General features: G+C 43.3%; 1 protein-coding gene across 4 annotated transcripts in view; it reads right to left on the bottom strand.

Moving 5' to 3' along the window:
• The window catches only part of slitrk4 (SLIT and NTRK-like family, member 4), a 126,940-nt gene that overhangs the window by 10,872 nt on the left and 96,036 nt on the right, over positions 1-20,032 (bottom strand). For 2 of the 4 annotated variants that reach the window (XR_006313825.1, XR_006313830.1), the window contains one exon: positions 17,354-17,497. The exons of 1 other annotated variant lie outside the window; for it this stretch is intronic. The gene's annotated coding sequence lies outside the window, so the exon portion shown is untranslated. Of the gene's footprint in view, positions 1-11,652; positions 11,706-17,353; positions 17,498-20,032 lie in introns of those variants that run through there. One more of the 4 variants, XR_006313826.1, reaches the window with a different exon arrangement.

Below are 20,032 nucleotides of genomic sequence, written 5' to 3'. Positions count from 1 at the left end.
TTACAGGAAGTCCCCAAGTTACGAAGGAGTTCTGTTTTCTGTTGTTCGTAAATTTGTGTGGAAGTTAGATCAGATACAGGCTAATTAATCCACACTTTGGTCTTTGGACTCCTCCATCGTCAGACCACAACAAAACGACAGTTGGAGGAAGAACGCCTCATCTTCCGGCTAGGAACCCTCCAACCACAAGGGATGAACTCGGATTTCACCAGTTTCCTCATTTCCCCTCACCCCACCTCCTGTTCCCTGGATGCTGCCTGACCTGCTGTGCTTTTCCAGCAACACATTTCCAGCTCTGATCTCCAGCATCTGCAGACCTCACTTTCTTCCCTAATTAATCCACCCGTTCGTTAAGATGGAACATTGTACTAACTCGGATTTTTAAAAATCATTTTTAAAAATGAGAAGCTGGAGGTCGTTTCACAAGTAGGGGATGTTCATAAGTCGGCCGTTCGTAACCTGGGGACTTCCTGTATTATTCATGACCTCCTTTGTGAAGACAGAAGCAAAGCACTAATTTAGCCTCATCAGCTATTTCTTTGTTCACCATTAAAATTAGCCCCATCTCTGACTGTAAGGGACTTACATTAGTCTTGACATTTTGATGGAAATCTTAATCAATCACTTCATCTTCCTCGTAATCTGTTTCCAATTCTCGGGTCTATTTCTTTTTCTTGCCAATTTGCATGTTTTCTGTTTGTATTTAATGCTATCTCGAGCTTCCCTTGTTTGTTTATTGTTTGATTTATTGTGGTGACATGTACCGAGATACAGTGAAAAGTGTTGTTTTGCATGCTCTACAGGCAGATAATCCCTTACAAAGTGAGACCACCATTGTTGTTGCACTCTTGCATGAATAAATAGTTTTTGTAGCTCATCCATTCACTCTTCTGCCATTGCCTATCCATTGTTATTTCCCAATCCATCAAGGCCAACTCATGCCTCATACCATCATGGTTTCCCTTATGAAGATTCAGGATCCTAGTCTCAGAATCAAAGACCTCATTTGCCACCTTGAGGAATAATTCTATCATACTATGGTCATTCAACCCCAAGGAATCTCTCACAACTGCATTATCAATTATTCCTTTTTTATTGCATGATACCCAGTATAACATGATCTGTTCTCTAACTGGTTCTTCAATGAATTGCTTCCAAAAAGCTACCCCTTATGCACTCTAGGACTTCCTCCTCTACATTATTCTAATTTGATTCACCCAATCGATGTGCAGATTAAAGTCACTCATTTTGACAGATGTTCATTTACCACGTCTCCACAGTTTCGATGGACGGAAAGGCCTTTCTCTGTGCTGTAGATCTCTATGAGTCTACGACCTTTGCACGCCCAGATCACACAGACAGTGATGACATCATGAACTTGTCTGTTAAAGGTACAGCACTATACTGACAGAGAGGCACAACACAACACACAATTAACGTTTCAAATTTAAAGTGATGCTTTGGATATCGAACAAAAATAAAATAAAGGAGATACTGGGAATCTGAAATAAAGGCAGGAAGTGCAGGAAAAACTCAACAGGTCTTGCAGCAACAGTGGGGATAAAGAAATAGAGTTAACATTTCAAGTCCAGTTTGAATGTTAAATCTTTCTCTCAGTACTAAATGGCACCCTGTATTTTTAAATGGAGCTCCCTTGATCCAGCCTCCCAGGTGAGGTAAAATATTATGACATAACATCCTTCATAACATAAGGAGACCAAAACTGCAGATTAATTTTACATGTAGTCAAACCAAGTTTCCACACAATTCAGGCAATACTTCATTATTCCTGTACTGAAATTACTTTGCAATAGCATTCCGTTAGCCTTCATAATCGCTTGCTGCTTCACCAGGTGAACCTTTGGTGACTCTTTGACAAGGACACCCAAGTCACTTTGCACATTTACACTTCCCAACCTCTCATCATTTAAGAAATACTCTGCACATCTGTTCTTTCTGACAACGTGGATAACCTCACATTTTTCACATTATGTGCCATCTGCCATCTTCTTACTCAGTTAAATTTTCTAAATAAAACTTGAAAATATTTTACACCTTCCTCACAGCACACATTCCCGATTAGTTTTGTATCATTTGCAAATTTGGAAATATTACATGTGATCACCACCTTCAAATCTTTGAAAGACATTATGAACAACTGAGGTCCAAGTATTGATCCATACAATAGTCTGTTTCACTTTTGTCTGCTAGCTAATCATAATTCATGCAAGTACATTACATCTGATATCACTAATTGTGTTTATCTTCAGTGTGCTCCTTCTAAAAAACTTTCAAGAAATCCAAATATTCTAAGTCCATCAATTCCCTCTAACAATTCTTTTTGTAACATTCCCAAAAAAAATCCAAGTCAGAGGCTAGCAATATTGCCGGCAGTAACTCATTTCATGATTCGCCCAAGCCTGTCTATAAAAGGCACAAGTTGGGGTTGGGGGGGTGGTGGTGGTGGTTAGTGAAATACTCCCCATTTGCCTGGATGGGTGCAGCTTGACTCAAGAAGCTTGACACCATCCAAAACAAAGCAGCCTGCTTTATTGACACCACATCCACAAGCATTCATTTCCTCCACTATCAAAGCTCAGTGGCAGCAGTGTGTGCTATCTCCAACATGCACCACAGAAACACACAATCACCTCCATCTAGAAGACAAAGGGCAGTAGATACATGGGAATACCACGAATTGCAAGTTCCCCTCCGAGCCACTCACCATCCTGACTTGGAAATATAGTGTTATTCCTGCATTGTAACTGGGTCAACTGTCCTGGAATTCCCTCCATAAGAGCATTGTGGGTCGAACTACAGCCCATAAACTGCAGTGGTTCAAGAAGGCAGCTCACCACCATCTTCTCAAGGGCAACTACGGGCAGACAATTAATGCTGGCCAGCCAGCGACATGGTGAGAAAAGAAGAAAGGTTATTGAATGTGATTTTCCATTCACAAATGCATGCTGACTATGCATTTTAGATCTTTTTTATACAAGTGCTTATTCACACCCTCTATGATAGATTCTAGCATTTTCCGCACACCTGACAGAAATGTCTGATTGGCCTACTCCTGCACCCCTTTCTTATGGTCTTCTAACGAGTCTGTAGTTCCGTGTATATTCCCTTGCTCTTTGGGTTACATTTGCAACCTTCAAATCTGGCGGGGTCATTCCAGAATCTATAGAATTTTGGAATATGATCAACAATGCATTTCCTATCCCTATAGCCACCTCCTTCGATGGTTGGAGATGTAAACTATCAAGTGCTGGGGACTTCCATCGACATTACTTCTCCAGTACAAATATCTTACCAATTCTAATTTCCTTCAAATCATAATTCTCCTGAATCACTCAGATCTCAAACCCTGGGAGATTTCTTAGATCTTCCTAACTCAAAACAGACTCAAATTTCATTTAGGAGAAAGTGAGGACTGCAGATGCTGGAGATCAAGCATTCCTGATGAAGGGCTTATGCCCGAAATGTCGACTCTCCTGCTATTTGGATGCTTCCTGACCAGTTGTGTTTGTCCTGCGCCACACCTTTTGACTCAAATTTCATTTAGCCTCTCTGCCATCTTCCTATTAATCTTTGTAAATTTTCTTTACTCTGCATTTCATGGATCCACTGAGTGGAATTTACTGAGTGGAATTGAAGTAGTCACCACTCAATGCTGAGGTTCTGAAGTCCTTAACTGCAGCCTGAAGAGAAATATGGAAATATTTCTCTCGACTTTGAGAATCTGTTTTGTTATCGTGTCCTCGTATTTTCCCAACGTTCTCAACATCGCTTATACCAAGCCAGAGAATAGAAGGTTCTGACCTTGATTGCCCATATGCTCCTTAATTAACATAAAGCAATGATACCTTCCTCATTAATCATATGCTAAAATCTGGGCAAATATCTTGTTATTTTTATGACGTTATCTTAGGAGAAATTAAATCCCTTTTAAGTACAAAATATGTTTCACAGTTGCTGTGTGAATTTATGTGATGGCAATATGATCTGAGAAATGTTAAATTGTGATTAACGCTGTTAAATTCAGAGTTAAACAGGAAATGTGAAGACTTTGCAGACATTGATGAAGTGTTCAATCAGGTAAAAACATTTGGAGGTGATTTCTGATCAGTTGTCAAGAAAGCTTCCAGTCAAATCAAACCTGCCATCTACAAAAGTTATCAAATATCAGAATGTGACTTAAGGGCATGTGGGACAATTCAAGTCATTCTAATCCAATTTCGATCTTTGTTAGAGAAATACTGTGGACAAAACTGAAAGGTGACTTGGACATGTTGAGGAAAGAATTTGTATCCATACAATGCTCCTCGTGATCCCAGCGTTACCCAATAATTTTTCACAGCCAACGAAATGCTTTTGACCAACACCAGGATTTTTTTTTGGGTTAGATTACTTACAGTGTGGAAACAGGCCCTTCGGCCCAACATGTCCACACCGACCCGCCGAAGTGCACCCACCCAGAGCCATTCCCCTATATTTACCCCTGCATCTAACACTACGGGCAATTTAGTGTGGCCAATTTACCTAACCTGCACATTTTTCGACTGTGGGAGGAAACCGGAGCACCCAGAGGAAACCCACACAGACACAGGGAGAATGTGCAAACTCCACATAGTCAGTCGCCTGAGTTGAACCCGGGTCTCTGGCACTGTGAGGCAGCAGTGCTAACCACTGTGCCACCGTGCCACCCACGGTGTTGAACTGCATATTCCCAACATGAGAAGACACTCCCAGGTATAAAATAGACCTGCTGGTTATTGGGAGAATTGAGTTTCCGTGCTAATTCACGACAATCAACTGAAATAAGACACTCTAATCAAAGTATAATAGTGCAGATGCTGCAAATCTGAATCAAAAACAGGAACTATTCAAGAAGTTCAGCAAATCTGGCAGCATCTGTGGACGTAGAAAGTGGATGATTTCATTTCGATGTGACTTCTTCAGAACTGCGTTTAACCACCAATTTCGATACTTTTATTGAACACAATACGAATGACTACACACCTCTTCCATTTCATTACTACATTCAATCTTACATGGAACTATTTTTATTGCTGCTTAGTACACTCTCTGGTTAAAAACTGTTGAGAGATGGATTGGGGGGAAATTTTGGTTTGGTGTTTGGGACTGGAATGGTGAGGAAAGGCTGAGAGCTGGAGGAGAGTGAGCTGGAGGCCCAGAGGGCAGTGACCATGTGCTGGAGGACAGTGAGCTGGAGGCCCAGAGTGGAGTGACCATGAGCTGGAGCAGAGTGGGCTGGAGGTCCAGAGTGGAGTGTCCATGAGCTGGAGGACAGTAGGCTGGAGGCCTGGAGTGGAGTGTCCATGAGCTGGAGGAGAGTGAGCTGGAGGTCTGGAGTGGAGTGACCATGAGTTGGAGGACAGAGGCTGGAGACCTGGAGTGGAGTGACCATGAGCTGGAGCAGAGTGGGCTGGAGGCCTGGAGTGGAGTGACCATGAGCTGGAGCAGAGTGGGCTGGAGGCCCAGAGGGCAGTGACCATGAGCTGTAGGACAGTGAGCTGGAGGCCTGGAGTGGAGTGACCATGAGCTGGAGGGCAGTGGGCTGGAGGCCTGGAGTGGCTGGAGTGGAGTGACCATGAGCTGGAGGGCAGTGGGCTGGAGGCCTGGAGTGGAGTGACCATGAGCTGGAGCAGAGTGGGCTGGAGGCCTGGCGTGGAGTGACTATGAGCTGGAGGGCAGTGGGCTGGAGGCCTGGAGTGGAGTGACCATGAGCTGGAGCAGAGTGAGCTGGAGGCCCAGAGGGCAGTGACCATGAGCTGTAGGACAGTGAGCTGGAGGCCTGGAGTGGAGTGACCATGAGCTGGAGGACAGTGAGCTGGAGGCCTGGAGTGGAGTGACCATGAGCTGGAGCAGAGTGGGCTGGAGGCCTGGAGTGGAGTGACCATGAGCTGGAAAAGCACAGCAGGCCAGGCAACATTCGAGGAACAGGAAAATCGACATTTCGGGCAAAGGCCTTTCATTCATTCCTGATGAAGAGCCTTTGCCTGAAACATCGATTTTCCTGCTCCTCGCATGCTGCCAGGCCTGCTGTGCTTTTCCAATACCACTCTAAGCTAGTCTTTGATTCTGCAGTTCTCACTTGTGCCTAGCCATGAGCTGGAGCAGAGCGGGCTAGAGGCCGGTGTCACAAGGCTTTTGTTTCTAAAAGCTGTTCCTTGGCTCGAGGATACTCTGTCCTTGATTTTTTTTTCAGAGGGGTAATAAACCAGGCCAGGCTCCGTTCAGATTGGTTTGGTACAGAGCTGGAAAGGATTTTGAGAGGCCTTTTGCTTATATGTAAACACATCAGACTTCAGGCCAAAGTGGTCATGGTTTAGAAGTGACTTGTATAATGAAAGGAGAGTGGTCAGCTCTCTAGTTGAGCAGTTTAGTTCAACACGTGAGGAGTTCAACAAGGAGCTGTGTGTAAACTCTCTCTCTCTCTCTCTCTCTCTTTCGGCCCTTCAACTTCAACATGTAAGCAGGTGTTTCATTTACACAGGCTTTTAAAGGGAGTGTGCTTGTTGGGACTGTTGTGGATATTTGGAACAGCATATTTAAAACTAGTTTGGGTAGACTGAGTTCTGTAGGGGTTCTTTATTCTGTTCTTTGTGTTTCATTGTGTAGTTTTGTGGATACATTTTTGTCTGTTTTAAAATCTCGTGGTCAACCTAGCTACTTCACACACTTGCTGAAACAAATTGCTAAGTTATGGTCTGGGGCTGTCTGTTTAAGGATGTTTTGTGTGGACTGACCTAATCCATAACACCTGGGAGTGGAGCAGGGACAGAGATCTGGCGCAGGCAGGCAGTGCTTGCGGGGTCAGTCAGACCACATGTGGAAACCCCTGCATTGATTTACTGCAATGTGATGCTTATCTATAATCTGTTCATCCTTTTAACTGTGTGTTAGTTCTAACTTATACGATGAATCACTGTAAGGTCATGTAACCTTTTACTTCTTTATTCCTCTTTTTGTATCTAAGAATTATATTTCGGCACTTTGTGCCGAGGATGGTGTCATGAGAGGCTACATTGTAAAATTTTCACTGTACTCCTGCACTTGAGTATACATGACAATAAATCCTAATTCTAATTTCAATTCCAATTCCAATTCGAGCAAAATCTTTTTACTCTTACACTCCATTCGCTTGGAAATAAAAGCCAATACTTTGTTTGCTTTTCCTATTTTCCCCTTAACTTGAATGTTACTTTCTGTGATTCATGAACAAAGACCCCCAAATCCTCTTTTCACTAGCTTTCTGCGGTCTTATTCTATATGTGCTCATAGCAAAGACAGAGGCTGATAAGTGACCTGATAGAGGTCTACAAAACTATGAGAGGCATAGATAGGGTGGGTAGTCAGAGGTCACCTATACAGGTTCAAGGTGAGAGGGGGGAGGTCTGGAGGAGAAGTGTAGAGAAAACATTTCACACGGGGTTGGTGGGTGCCTGGAATGCACTGCCGGTGGAAATGGTGGAAGCATGAAATGTTAGCAATGTTTAAGGCATATGTTGACAGACGTATGAACGGGAGGTGAACGGAGAGATAGAAATCATGCATGGGCATTAAGTACCAGGTATTATATTGTGTTGTATTTTAACAATGTTCAACTTCTCTATTCCTCCTGCAAAAAAGCGGAACCCCACACTTTGCAATATCAATATGCCATCTGCCAACATTTTGTCTACTCACTTAACCTGTCTATTTCTCTCTGCATAGTATTTTTATCATCTGCATATTCACCCACCCATCAACCTTTCCATCATTCGCCAATTTGGCAATGGTACATTCACTTTTCTCACCTGAGTCACTTGTATATATTGAAAATAATTGACTGAGACACTGATCCCTGTGCCACTGTACCAGTTGCAGGCTGTCATCCTGAAAACGCTCCTCTTAAGCCAACTCACTGTCTCCTATTAGCTGCCCATTAGCTGTCTGTTCTACCTCAGCAACATCATAAAATGTTACAAAAGTTTCTCACAAAATTCCAATGGCAGGTCATTTAGGCCTTAGGAGTACACAGGCTAAAATATTGAAGCAGTTTCATTGGCTTGGATGAAGTGAAGATGTGCTGAAATTTTGCTAGACTGGCCACACATGTTGGGGAGTGAGGAAAATCCCAATCATCAATTAAACCCACACTGTTTCAAAGAATTCTTTAGCAGGATCTTGATGGATTGTGTGGGAATTAGTTGCTTTTAACAATTAGGGTTGCCTTTGCAAGTTTGCTAGAAACAGTGCTTTTAGGAAAAATGACTGAGAAAATGAAAGTGGAAAATTAATTATAATGAAGCTGCTCCTTTAACAAGGTTGTGTTTTCTTTGTTTTTATTTTCAGAGAAGTTTTAAAAGACACAGACTCCAAAAAGTCTAAGTTGAAAGGTTTTAGGGCCAGTTTGATTACAGCTAACAGGCACTACATCAGGAAACGAGCTTTCAGGTTTTTGAAACGTGTGCAATGAAAGGGGAGTGGCCAGTTCTCCCAGCTCAGTTTCCCTCAGGTTTGGTTTGGTTTGGTTTGGTTGTTAGCAGTCGTGTTATAAAGGCCGCTGGACTCAAAGAAGCAAGTCCTTGCTGATTTCTCTCTGACTTCTCTCCTGTAAGAAACAGTGTTTGATTTCACCCTTTGTGCCAAGGGATGTTTATGGGGATTGTTGCAAGTATTGGGAACAGCATTGTTACGTTGGTATAATCTTTTGGATTTTGGGATAGATTAAGTTATTTTGTATTCTGTTCTCGTTTCTTTGTATTTCATTCGGTAATTTTGTAAATAAAATTCCAGTTTGTATAAAACTAAGTGGTTTGACTAATTGCATCACTCCTGGAATATCCACTATACAACTGCTTAAAACAACTAGCAAAGTTAGGGTCTGGGCTACATTCTTAGAATGTTTTGAGGGGGTCTGGCCTGGTCTACAACATAGTTCAAATTCTTTCCAAGGTATGGATTACCAGAAGAAATGCATTCAGTTAAGGTTCAAAACTTATGTCCTACAAATTCAAAGAAATTATGATTGCTTTGGGAATACGCATACCCAAGTAGGCATAACGTGAGTGAGCATAATGAGAGTGAGTATCACTGGGAAGCTCCCATGACCAGCCCTTTGATTTGGGTGCCTGTCCCTGCCAAAATGTCCTTGTAGCTACATTGAAGATAAAGGTCTGGTGTGCTCCAAAGCACCACATTAAAAAGTAAAACTGTATTGTAAATGGATCATTGATGTGTTATGACGATTCCATAAGAACGGTACATGTCAGATGCTAAAATCCATGGACTTGGTCGCTGCTCTTAGAGTGTGCCCTGAGATGCTGATGTAACCTATATACGATGGAGGTCTAATGGAGCAAGTGATGTCCTGGAGTCACCAAGTCACCCGTTCTGATGTCATGTTGGGAATTCTCAGTGTTTGTTTTCTAACCAGTGAGTTGAAGAATTGGAAGCTGGTTATTAAAGAGGTATGATTAAGCAATGGTGAGATGCTAAAATGTGAAAATGAGCCTTTCTGCTCTCTATTGAGATTTTTACCTTGCTGCTCAATACTTGGTTGGTGCAAAGGGATTTTGTGCTCTTGATGGTAGGAAGCTGTTCACCAGACCTTCCACCTGACTTTCTCATATTTGACTTTACAATAAACAGGTAGATTCCACCTGGTTAGACTCCATTTGGAGTCTACTACAAGCCTACTGACTCCCACAGCTAATCTAGACGATACCTCCTCCCACCCTACCCCCTTATTCCCAATTCCTCCCCCTCTGCCGCATCTGTTCCCAGGATGACCAATTCCACCACAGAAAGTCCCACTTGGCCTCCTTCTTCCATGATCGCAACTTCCCTTCCTATGTGGTTGACAATACCCTCCAGCACATCTCCTCTACTTCACCCACCACTGCCCTTGAACCCTATCTCTCCCAACGTAACAAGGACAGAACCCCTCTGGTCCTCACCTTCCACCCCACCAACCTCCGCATACATTACATCATCCTCCACCATTTCCGCCACCTCCAAATGCACCTCACTACCAAAGATATATTTCCCTCCCTACCCCTATCAGCATTTCAGAGAGACCATTCCCTCCATGACTCCCTCATCAGGTCCACGCGCTCCCTGCTCCCAACCTGCCCACACACCATTCCTGGCACCATTCCCTGCCACCGCAGGAACTGTAAAACCTGCGCCCACGCCACTCCCCTCACCTCTGTCTAAGGCCCTGAGTGATCCTTCCACATCTGTCAAAAAGTTACCTGTACCTCTACCAATGCCATCTACTGCATCTGTTGCACCCAGTGTGGTCTCCTCTAGATTGGGCAGACAGGACGCCTGCTTACGGATTGTTTCAGAGAACATCTTAGGGACACCTGCACCCACCATCCCACCGCCCCGTGGCAGAAGACTTCAACTCCCTCTCCCACTCCATCAAGGACATGAAGGTCCTGGGCCTCCTCCACTCCCAAATCGTTATCACCCGATGCCTGGAAGAAGAACACCTCATATTCCGCCTTGGGACCCTGCAACTACATGGGATAAATGTAGATTTCAGCTGCTTCCTTATTTCCCCTCCCACCACATTATCCCACTCCAAAGCCTCCAACTTGATACCACCCTCCGGACCTGTCCATCACTCCCTCAGCCCCCGGACCTATCACCTTCTCCCTCACCTTTACCCAACTATCGCTTTCTCAGCTACCTCCCCCCAATCCCTCCCCCTCTCCCATTTATGTCTCAGCCCCAGCCTGGTTGCCTCATTCCTGATGAAGGGCTTATGTCCGAAGTGTTGATTCTCCTGTTCCTCGGACGCTGCCTGATCTACTGTGCTTTTCCAGCAATATACTCTCGACTCTATTTCGGGTACTATGAACAGATCTGGGCATTATACCCTAGGAAGGATATGTTAGCCTTGGAGGCAGAACAATATACTTTGCAAGAATGATATCTGCATTTTAGGGGTTATGTTTTGAGGTGGGTTTCTACAAATTAGGCTTGTTTTCTCTAGAATTTAGAAGTTTAAGGGATGATCTGATTGAAATCTTCAAGATATTAACAGGAAAAGGCAGGGTAGGCAAAGATAAACTATTTTCACTGTTTGGGAATTCGAGCAGTAGGGGCATTGTCTGAGAATTAGGGCCAGACTGTTCAGGAGAGATGATAGGAAGCACTTCTCCACACAAAGAGTGGTAGACATTTAGAACTGGCTTCGACAAGTAACTGTGGATACTGGATTGGTTGTTCATTTTAAATCTGAGAGATATAATTTTTTTGTGAAACAATGACATTAAAGGAATATGGGCCAAAGGCAGGATTATGGAGTTAGGGCACAGATCACCCATGATCTCAATGAACAGCAGAATCGGCTTGAAGGACTGAATGGCCTTTTGCTGTTCCTATGTTCCTAATATTGTTACCATTATCAATAAGATAACATGATTCACTGGACCTTGTCAAACCAATAGCAACTCAGCCATTAAATTATGTCATAGGTTCTCCAGATTACAGGGAAAACCAGTGAGTGCATCATATTTATCTGTTGAAGTGCTATTATGATGGAGGGTAATCAGGAGAATAGTATACTTACGGCAATGAAATAAAGCAGTAAAGTTAAGATATCAGTAAAATTGCACAGCGAGTCAGAAATGGAAAATTCAAAAATTGATCCTCCAAAAGTCAGATTTGATAATACAGAAATGCTGAAAAACATTCAAGAACATTTTCAAAGTTATTAAAAAAGGCTATTGCGAAGTCATAAGTCAATTGGTATAAATAGGTCAAAAGTGACATGAATTTGGGTTCCTCCAACACCACTGAAATCGTGCCTTCATGCATCCTTAGTTCAAGCATGGAGAAAAGACTGAATTCAGGGGAAGCAGTGTCTAGTGGTAATATCATGAGTAATCTTGGACTCCAGACTAATGCCGCAGGAATTGAGTTCAAATCCTACCATGGCAGGCAGTAAACACACAACTTCAATACAAGTCAGGGATTAAATTGCCAGTCTAATAGTGACCATTGTCAATTGTCAAAAAAAAAACCCATCTGGTTCACGAATATCCTTCAGGGAAGGAAATCTGTCATTCTTACCCAAGTGTGGCATCAAGAAGCTCATGGAATCAATGGGCATCGGGTGATTAGATTAGATTACTTAGATTAGATTACTTACAGTGTGGAAACAGGTCCTTCGGCCCAACAAGTCCACACTGACCCACCAAAGCGCAACCCACCCATACCCCTACATTTACCCCTTACCTAACACTACGGGCAATTTATCATGGCCAATTCACCTGACCTGCACATCTTTGGACTGTGGGAGGAAACCAGAGCACCCGGAGGAAACCCACGCAGACACGGGGAGAATGTGGAAACTCCACACAGTCAGTCGCCTGAGGCGGGAAATTAACCCGGGTCTCTGGCACTGTGAGGCAGCAATGCTAACCACTGTGCCACAGTGCCGCCCAGAAGGTGGTAAACCTTCTGCTGGTAAACCTGCTGGGACAGGTCATGGGGACCCTTCAACCCCAGGGCATCAATGTGGATTTCACCAGTTTCCTCATTTCCCCTCCCCCCATCTTACTCCAGTTCCAACCTCCCAGCTCAGCACCATCCTCATGACCTGATCCCCCCCACACCGTCAATCTTCCTTCCCACTTATCCGCTCCACCCTCCTCTCTGACCTATCACCTTTATCCCTTCCTCCACCCACCTATTGCCCTTTCAGCTGCCTTCTCCCCAAACCCCTCCCCTCCCCCCCCCCACCATTTACCTCTCCACCTCCGAGGCTTCCAGCCTCATTCCTGAAGAAGGGCTCCAGCCCTTGATTTTCCTGCTCCTCGAATCCTGCCTGACCTGCTGTGCTTTTCCAGCAACATACTCTCAACAACTTACTCTTGAGCCTTTTTCTCAACCATCACACTGGCCATTGAATTCCAGGCGCCCACTTCCATCTGGGTGAAAATGTGTATCCTCATTTCCCATTCATCCTTCTACCAAACACCTTAACTGTGTGCCCCCAGTGGTTAACTTCTTCTCTAGGAGGAACTGGTCTTCCCCATGCACTCTATCTAAACCCCTCATTATTTTAACATCACAATTATTTCATCCCTCAGCCTCCTCTATTCTATGAAGAATAGTCCAACCTTGTTTCACTGCTCTAATTTCCAAAGTCTGGCAACATTGTTGTAAATCTCTTCTGTACTCTGTCTCGATCAATCCTATCCTTCTTACTGAAACTGAAAAAAAAACTGGGGATGCTGTAAATTGGAGACAAAAATAGAGATAGCTGAAAAAGCTCAGCAGGTCTAGCAGCATCTGTGCAGAGAAATCAGAGTTAATGTTTCGGGTCCAATGACCCTTCCTCTGAATCAGGATTCCTCCAGTTCTGAGGAGGGGTCACTGGACTTGATACATTAACTCTGATTTCTTTGCACAGATGTTGCCAGACCTGCTGAGCTTTTCCAGCAACATCTATTTATGTCTTTTTTATAACGTGGCAACCAGAACTGTACACAATGCAGTCACGATGATCTAACTTGGCTTTTATATTGTTCCAACATTACAGGCTTGCTTTTGATGACCTGTCCTGCCACGTTCAGAGACATGTGGATATGTATTCTAAGGTCTGCTATTTCCTCTCTCTCTTGCAGTATTTTCCATGTCATTGTGTATTCCTTTGTTTTGTCTGCTCTCTCAAATGCACAGTCTTGCATTTCTCTGTATTGAGTTCAGGTTGCCGTGTCTTTCTCCCCATGTGAAAATGAGGACTGCAGATGCTGGAGATCAGAGTCTAGACTAGAGTGGTGCTGGAAAAGCACAGCAGGTCAGGCAGCATCCGAGGAGCAGGAAAATTGACATTTTGGGCAAAAGCCCTTCATCAGGAATGGCAAACTGAACTCAATACAGAAAAATGTAAGATTGTGCATTTGCAGAGAGCAAAGGAATGATGAAAACGTCGATTCTCCTGCTCCTTGGATGCTGCCTGGCCTGCTATGCTTTTCCAGCACCACTCTAACCTTGACTCTAATCTCCAGCATCTGTAGTCCTCACTTTTGCTTAATATATTTCTACCCACTCAACCAAACCATTGATACCTTCCTGCAGTCGACCGTATTCACTGTCAACAACTTAGCCAACTTTTGCGTCATCTGCAAATTCCACAATCAGGCCTCTCACATTAACATCTGTCAGAACCAGAAAGAACCCAACACTGAGCCCTGTGGATCACGACTGGAAACTGCTTTCCAGTTCCAAAGGCATTCATGGAACATTAACTTTGTAACCTGTCACAGAGCCAATTTTTCATCCAATTCGCCACATTGCCCTGCACCCCATGCGCTATTTTTTCTTTGACAATCTGCCATGTGGGACCATTGAGACCATATCTACTGCATTAGTATCATTCATCCCATTACTTCTTCAAAAACGTTCAATTCACTTAGTAAGACACAGGTTTGCCTTAACAAAACATTATCATCCATCCCTGATTAATCTGTAACTTTCTGAGTTAAAATTAATCCTCTCAATATTGATACTGATAATTTGGCCTCCAATGAGTTCAAGCTGACCAACCTGTAACTATTTGCCTTTTCCTCCCTCCCTTTTTGTATAATGGTACATAATACATGCACTTACGTACAGTGTATAAATGATACAATACTCACAGACCTCCAGTCCTTTGGTACCTAACCTTTCTGAAGTGAGGATTGAAAAGTGATCCTGAGAGATTCTTTTAATTCGTCACTGATTTCCATTAATGTGATAATGACACGGAGTGTCGCTCTGAAAGCTAGTGTGCTTCCAATTAAACCTGTTGGACTATAACCTGGTGTTGTGTGATTTTTAACTTTGTACATTATCCCTCTCCTCCATGAAGACCAAGTATTCATTTTCAATCCTGTCTACATCTTGTGCATTCACCCACAAGTTTGTTCTTACATCTCTGATTCCCAATCTGTTTCTTGGTCATCCTTTTGACCGTAACGTCCTAATAAAACACCTTTGGATTTTTCTTAATTTCACAAACAAGTTTTCTTTCAAATCGTCTCTTTTCAATTTCACCCTTGTACTTCCTACAGTCCTCTTAGCTTCCTAAAGGATCACTTCTTTTTTTCTTCTAAGATTTTTACTTTCAAGATTACTTCTTCAGCCAAGAGCTGTATTCTTCCACTTTATTTTATACCTTAAGCTTCTGGATATCCAGGGGCTCTAGATTTGGTAATTCCACCCTTTTTCTTTGTGAGAACATACCGACACAGAACTGATAGAATCTCACTATTGAATCATGTCTCTTCTTTAAAGGAATCATTCTGACTGCTCTCCTTGGAGGACAGAATTTTGAGATAGACTAAAAGTTTCAAATTCATGATAAGTCTGGGCAAAATAGGTACAGAGAAACTGTTTTCACTTGTAAATGGATCAAGAACCCGGGGGTACAGTTTTAAAGCCTTTTGCAAAAGAAGCAAATCAGAGGTGAGAAAGGTGTTTTCATACAGTGAGTTGTTAATATCTGAAGTACACTGCCTGGAAATGTGGTGGAGGCAAACTCAGTTGAAGCAATCAAGATGCCATTGGCTGAGTGTTTAAATAGAAACTGTACAGGGTTACATGGAAAAGACAGAAGAGAAGCAGTGAGTTAAAACATTCAGAAACAGCCAGTGCAGACAGATGGGCTCCTTTTGACACTGTGAAACAGCTGAGACCACTTTTTCCAGATCGCCCCTCAGCTTTACAAAGTTTCTCTTCCCTCATTTTAGAACTTTTTCTCCTCTTCTGTCTTTGTCCCTTCTCAGCAAAATGCTAAAGTTTAACTGCATTATTCTCACTATCTTCAAAATGTCACCCACTGCTATTTCATTGATGTGCCCAGTCTCTGAGATGGAAACGAGAATTGTGCCTTCTCTTGTTGGATTTATTCTCTTGAATGCAGTTCAAGGATACGAAGTTCCCAACTATTATTGCCCCTCTGATTTTACACTCAGGGGACATACCTAGTATTTGCTCCTCTAAGTGTCTCAAAGTATTTGGAGGTTTGCAGAATACACCTAAGAGTATTGCTGCCCCTTTTTTGTTTCTGACCTCAACCCATCTGACTATATCTGATGCTTTTGATATTTTTGAATGAATCTGTTCAGAGGGATGTTTCACTACACATCTGGAACAGTGAGGACTTGAGCCAAAACTCCTGTTTCAGAAGTGAGGACATCTATGTTGCACCACGATAGCTCTCATTTGATGTTTTATTTAAGGTATCATCCCTCCTCAGAGCTATAAATGAATCTTTAACCAATAAATTTGTTTAATGCTCTCCTCTATCCTGCCTGAGAATTCTATATTCAGTGGTTTGAGCTGCTACTCTTTCCCCTCATAATCCAAGTTCCCTTTGGAGCCATGATATTGTGCTGCCATGTATCTTATGGAGTGAGATGTAAATACTGAGGCCTGTGTAGTGATGTTTACTGTTAATGATGTGTAGCAATGACACAAACTTTGAAAACCACATCAAAACAATGATACAGTTTGACAGCATGTCGAGTGTTCTCTTGTTTCTGATAGTGTTCCAGAAATTAGTGTGAACTAAATGTCCCAACTGAAACCATTAGTAGCTCCATCATATGGATGTGTTTTAAATCAATTAAAATAATGGTTGCAGAAGAATTTAATTCATAACACGTACACCTACGCAATATGCATGTTGTGAATTAAATTCAACTGCATCAGTGTTTTAAGTATAAAATACTTGTACTAACATTTACCAACTTTGTTAATAAATATGCGTGACATATATTGATCACTCTCTCCATATAATAAAAGTACGGATGATATTCTGTTAATTATAAAGTGCATAGTTGATAGCAACGTCAAGTATAGATAACCACAGTTTCTCCTTGTATTACTGAGAGGTCTATAAATAATCTAGACTTTGTGGTATAAATTCTTTCTTGGAATTGAGGCAATGACTTATGATTTCCATTTAAATGTCAAAATGCTTTATATCCTTTGGGCAAATATTTAACAGTTTCATAGATTGTATCGAATACAATGAAATCACCTCAAAATATGGAAGGCATAGCATTTATTAAATTAAAACAATGAACAATGCAGGCAACATTCTACATTTAGATAAATACTAGTTTGGAGATCTTGGGGTGTAGGTCAATTGTTCCAAGCTTGGACCATTGATTTAAGCCACCTCAATACAAAGTAAAGCTTCCTCCACTATTGAGCTTTCCAAGCAGCCTGATTAGCGACATTTCCAAATAATATTGAAAGTTGTGCCTGCTCAAATGGCAATTTGACAAACAATAATTTGCTTCACAAAGATATTAAAACATTCTTTCTGTCTTACTTTTTTTTGTTCAGCAGAAAGCCAACTGATGTTGATTTTCACAAAGCATCTGTTGGGAGCATCAAATGCAATGCATACATCTGTAGTACAGCAATGACATCAGGATGGTGGTAAAGGCACAGGGAAGGTTCACCAGACTATCACCTACAAGTAGCAATTATAAGAACGGTGAAAAGCTTTAAAAATAGTTGTATTTTCCACATTGGGATAAAAGAGACCAAGGGTGATCGATGAAAGATTTGCAAAAAAAGGTTTGTTGATAACTGCTAACAAGAACGAAGTCAGAAGTCACATGACACCAGGTTATAGATTAGATTTAGATTACTTACAGTGTGGAAACAGGCCCTTCGGCCCAACAAGTCCATACCGACCCGCTGAAGCACACCCACCCAGACCCATTCCCCTATATTTACCGCTTCACCTAACACTGCGGGCAATTTAGCATGGCCAATTCACCTGGCCTGCACGATTTTGGACTGTGGGAGGAAACCGGAGCACCCAGAGGAAACCCACGCAGACACGGGGAGAATGTGCAAACTCCACACAGTCAGTCGCCTGAGGCGGGAATTGAACCCGGGTCTCAGGCGCTGTGAGGCAGCAGTGCTAACCACTGTGCCACCGTGCTGCCCATATTTGAAATCACAAGCTTTTGGAGCACCGCCCCTTCATCACTTCACCTGACGAAGGAGCAGCGCTCCAAAAGCTTTTGATCTCAAATAACCTCTTGGACTATAACCTGGTGTCATGTGACTTCTGACTTTGTCCACCCCAGTCCAACACTGACATTTCTACATTAAAGAGAAAGTAAATAAAAAAAATGGTTTATCACTGGAGAAAAAAGGGGAAAGTTTTATTTTGTAAACCAAGGGATATAAATATATGCAGTGATTTAGCACATTGAGCATGTTGAGCAGAGACCAGAAAATTACTCAAATAGCATTCAGTCATTAGGCATAAGAACAAACACAAACAGATGTTAGTGTGTATACACACCAGGTATAGAATGCAGAATCACACGTGAGTGAGTTCTAAATATGGTGAGACAAGATAAGAAGACTTGTAAATGTTAAGGGATTCTTTGCTTTATTAGAAGGATAGAGTACAAAAACAAACAACTTAACCTTTAGAAAATACGAATGGTTAGTTGCAGTTGGAATTGTGTTCAATTCTCAGCAAGGTAGAGGAGACTTATGAGACAGCCATGAAAGATCAGCTCCATGGAGAGGTGAGAGAATCTAGGATTGGAGAGTCATAGAGTCATAGAGATGTGCAGCACAGAAACAGACCCTTCAGTCCAACTCGTCCATGCTGACCAGATATCCTAACCTAATCTAGTCCCATTTGTCATCAGTTGGCCCAAATCCCTCTAAACCTTTCCTATTCAAAGACCCATCCAGATGGCTCTTAAATGCTACAATTGTACCAGCCACCACCACTTCCTGTGGCAGCTAATTCCATACAAGCACCATCCTCTGCGTGAAAGTGTTGACCATTAGGTCCCTTTTATATCTTTCCCCTCTCACCCTGAACCTATGCTCTCTATTTTTGGACCTCCCCACCCCAGAGAAAAGACCTTGTCTATTTATACTATCCATGCCCCTCATGACTTTATAAACCTCTGTAAGGTTACCCGTTGAAACTTTATTGCTGGAACAGCACAGCAGGTCAGGCAGCATCCAGGGAACAGGAGATTCGACGTTTCGGGCACAGGCCCTTCTTCAGGAATGAGCAGAGAGTGTTCAGCAGGAGAAGATAAAAGGTAGGGAGGAGGGACTTGGAGGAGGGGCGTTGGAAATGTGATAGGTGGAAAGAGGTCAAGGTGAGGGTGATAGGTCGGAGTAGGATGGAGGCGGAGAGGACAAGAAGAAGACTGCAGGACAGGAAGGCGGTGCCGGGCGGGAGGGACCCGGCTGAGACAAGGTGGGGGGAGGGGGGATGAAGAAACTGGTGAAGTCCAAGTTCATCCCCTGCGGTTGGAGGGCTCCCAGTCGGAAGATAAGACGCTCCTCCTCCGACCGTCGCGTTGTTGTGGTTTGGCGGTGGATGAGTCCAATGACCTACATATCCTCGGTGGAGTGGGAGGGGGAGTTGAAATGCTGTGCTACAGGGTGGTTGGGTTGGTTAACCACAACAACGCGACGGTCGGAGGAGGAGCGTCTTATCTTCCGACTGGGAACCCTCCAACCACAGGGGATGAACTTGGACTTCACCAGTTTCTTCATCCCCCCTCCCCCACCTTGTCTCAGCCGAATCCCTCCAGCCCGGCACCGCCCTCCTGACCTGCAGTCTTCTTCTTGACCTCTCCGCCTCCACCCTACTCCGACCTACCACCCCCACCTTGACCTCTTTCCACCTATCACATTTCCAACGCCCCTCCTCCAAGTCCCTCCTCCCTACCTTTTATCTTCTCCTGCTGAACACTCTCTGCTCATTCCTGAAGAAGGGCCTGTGCCCGAAACGTCAAATCTCCTGTTCCCTGGATGCTGCCTGACCTGCTGTGCTGTTCCAGCAATAAAGTTTCAACCAATTCACCTGACCTGGATCAGTGGTGCTGGAAGACCACAGCAGTTCAGGCAGCATCCAACGAGCAGCGAAATCTGCACATCTTTGGACTGTGGGAGGAAACTGGAGTACCCAGAGGAAACCCACGCAGACATGGGGAGAATGTGCAAACTCCAC

Source organism: Chiloscyllium plagiosum, chromosome 15 (assembly GCF_004010195.1).
Source record: "Chiloscyllium plagiosum isolate BGI_BamShark_2017 chromosome 15, ASM401019v2, whole genome shotgun sequence".
NCBI classification, from domain to species: domain Eukaryota; kingdom Metazoa; phylum Chordata; class Chondrichthyes; order Orectolobiformes; family Hemiscylliidae; genus Chiloscyllium; species Chiloscyllium plagiosum.
This window is presented reverse-complemented; position numbering and strand designations above follow the sequence as displayed.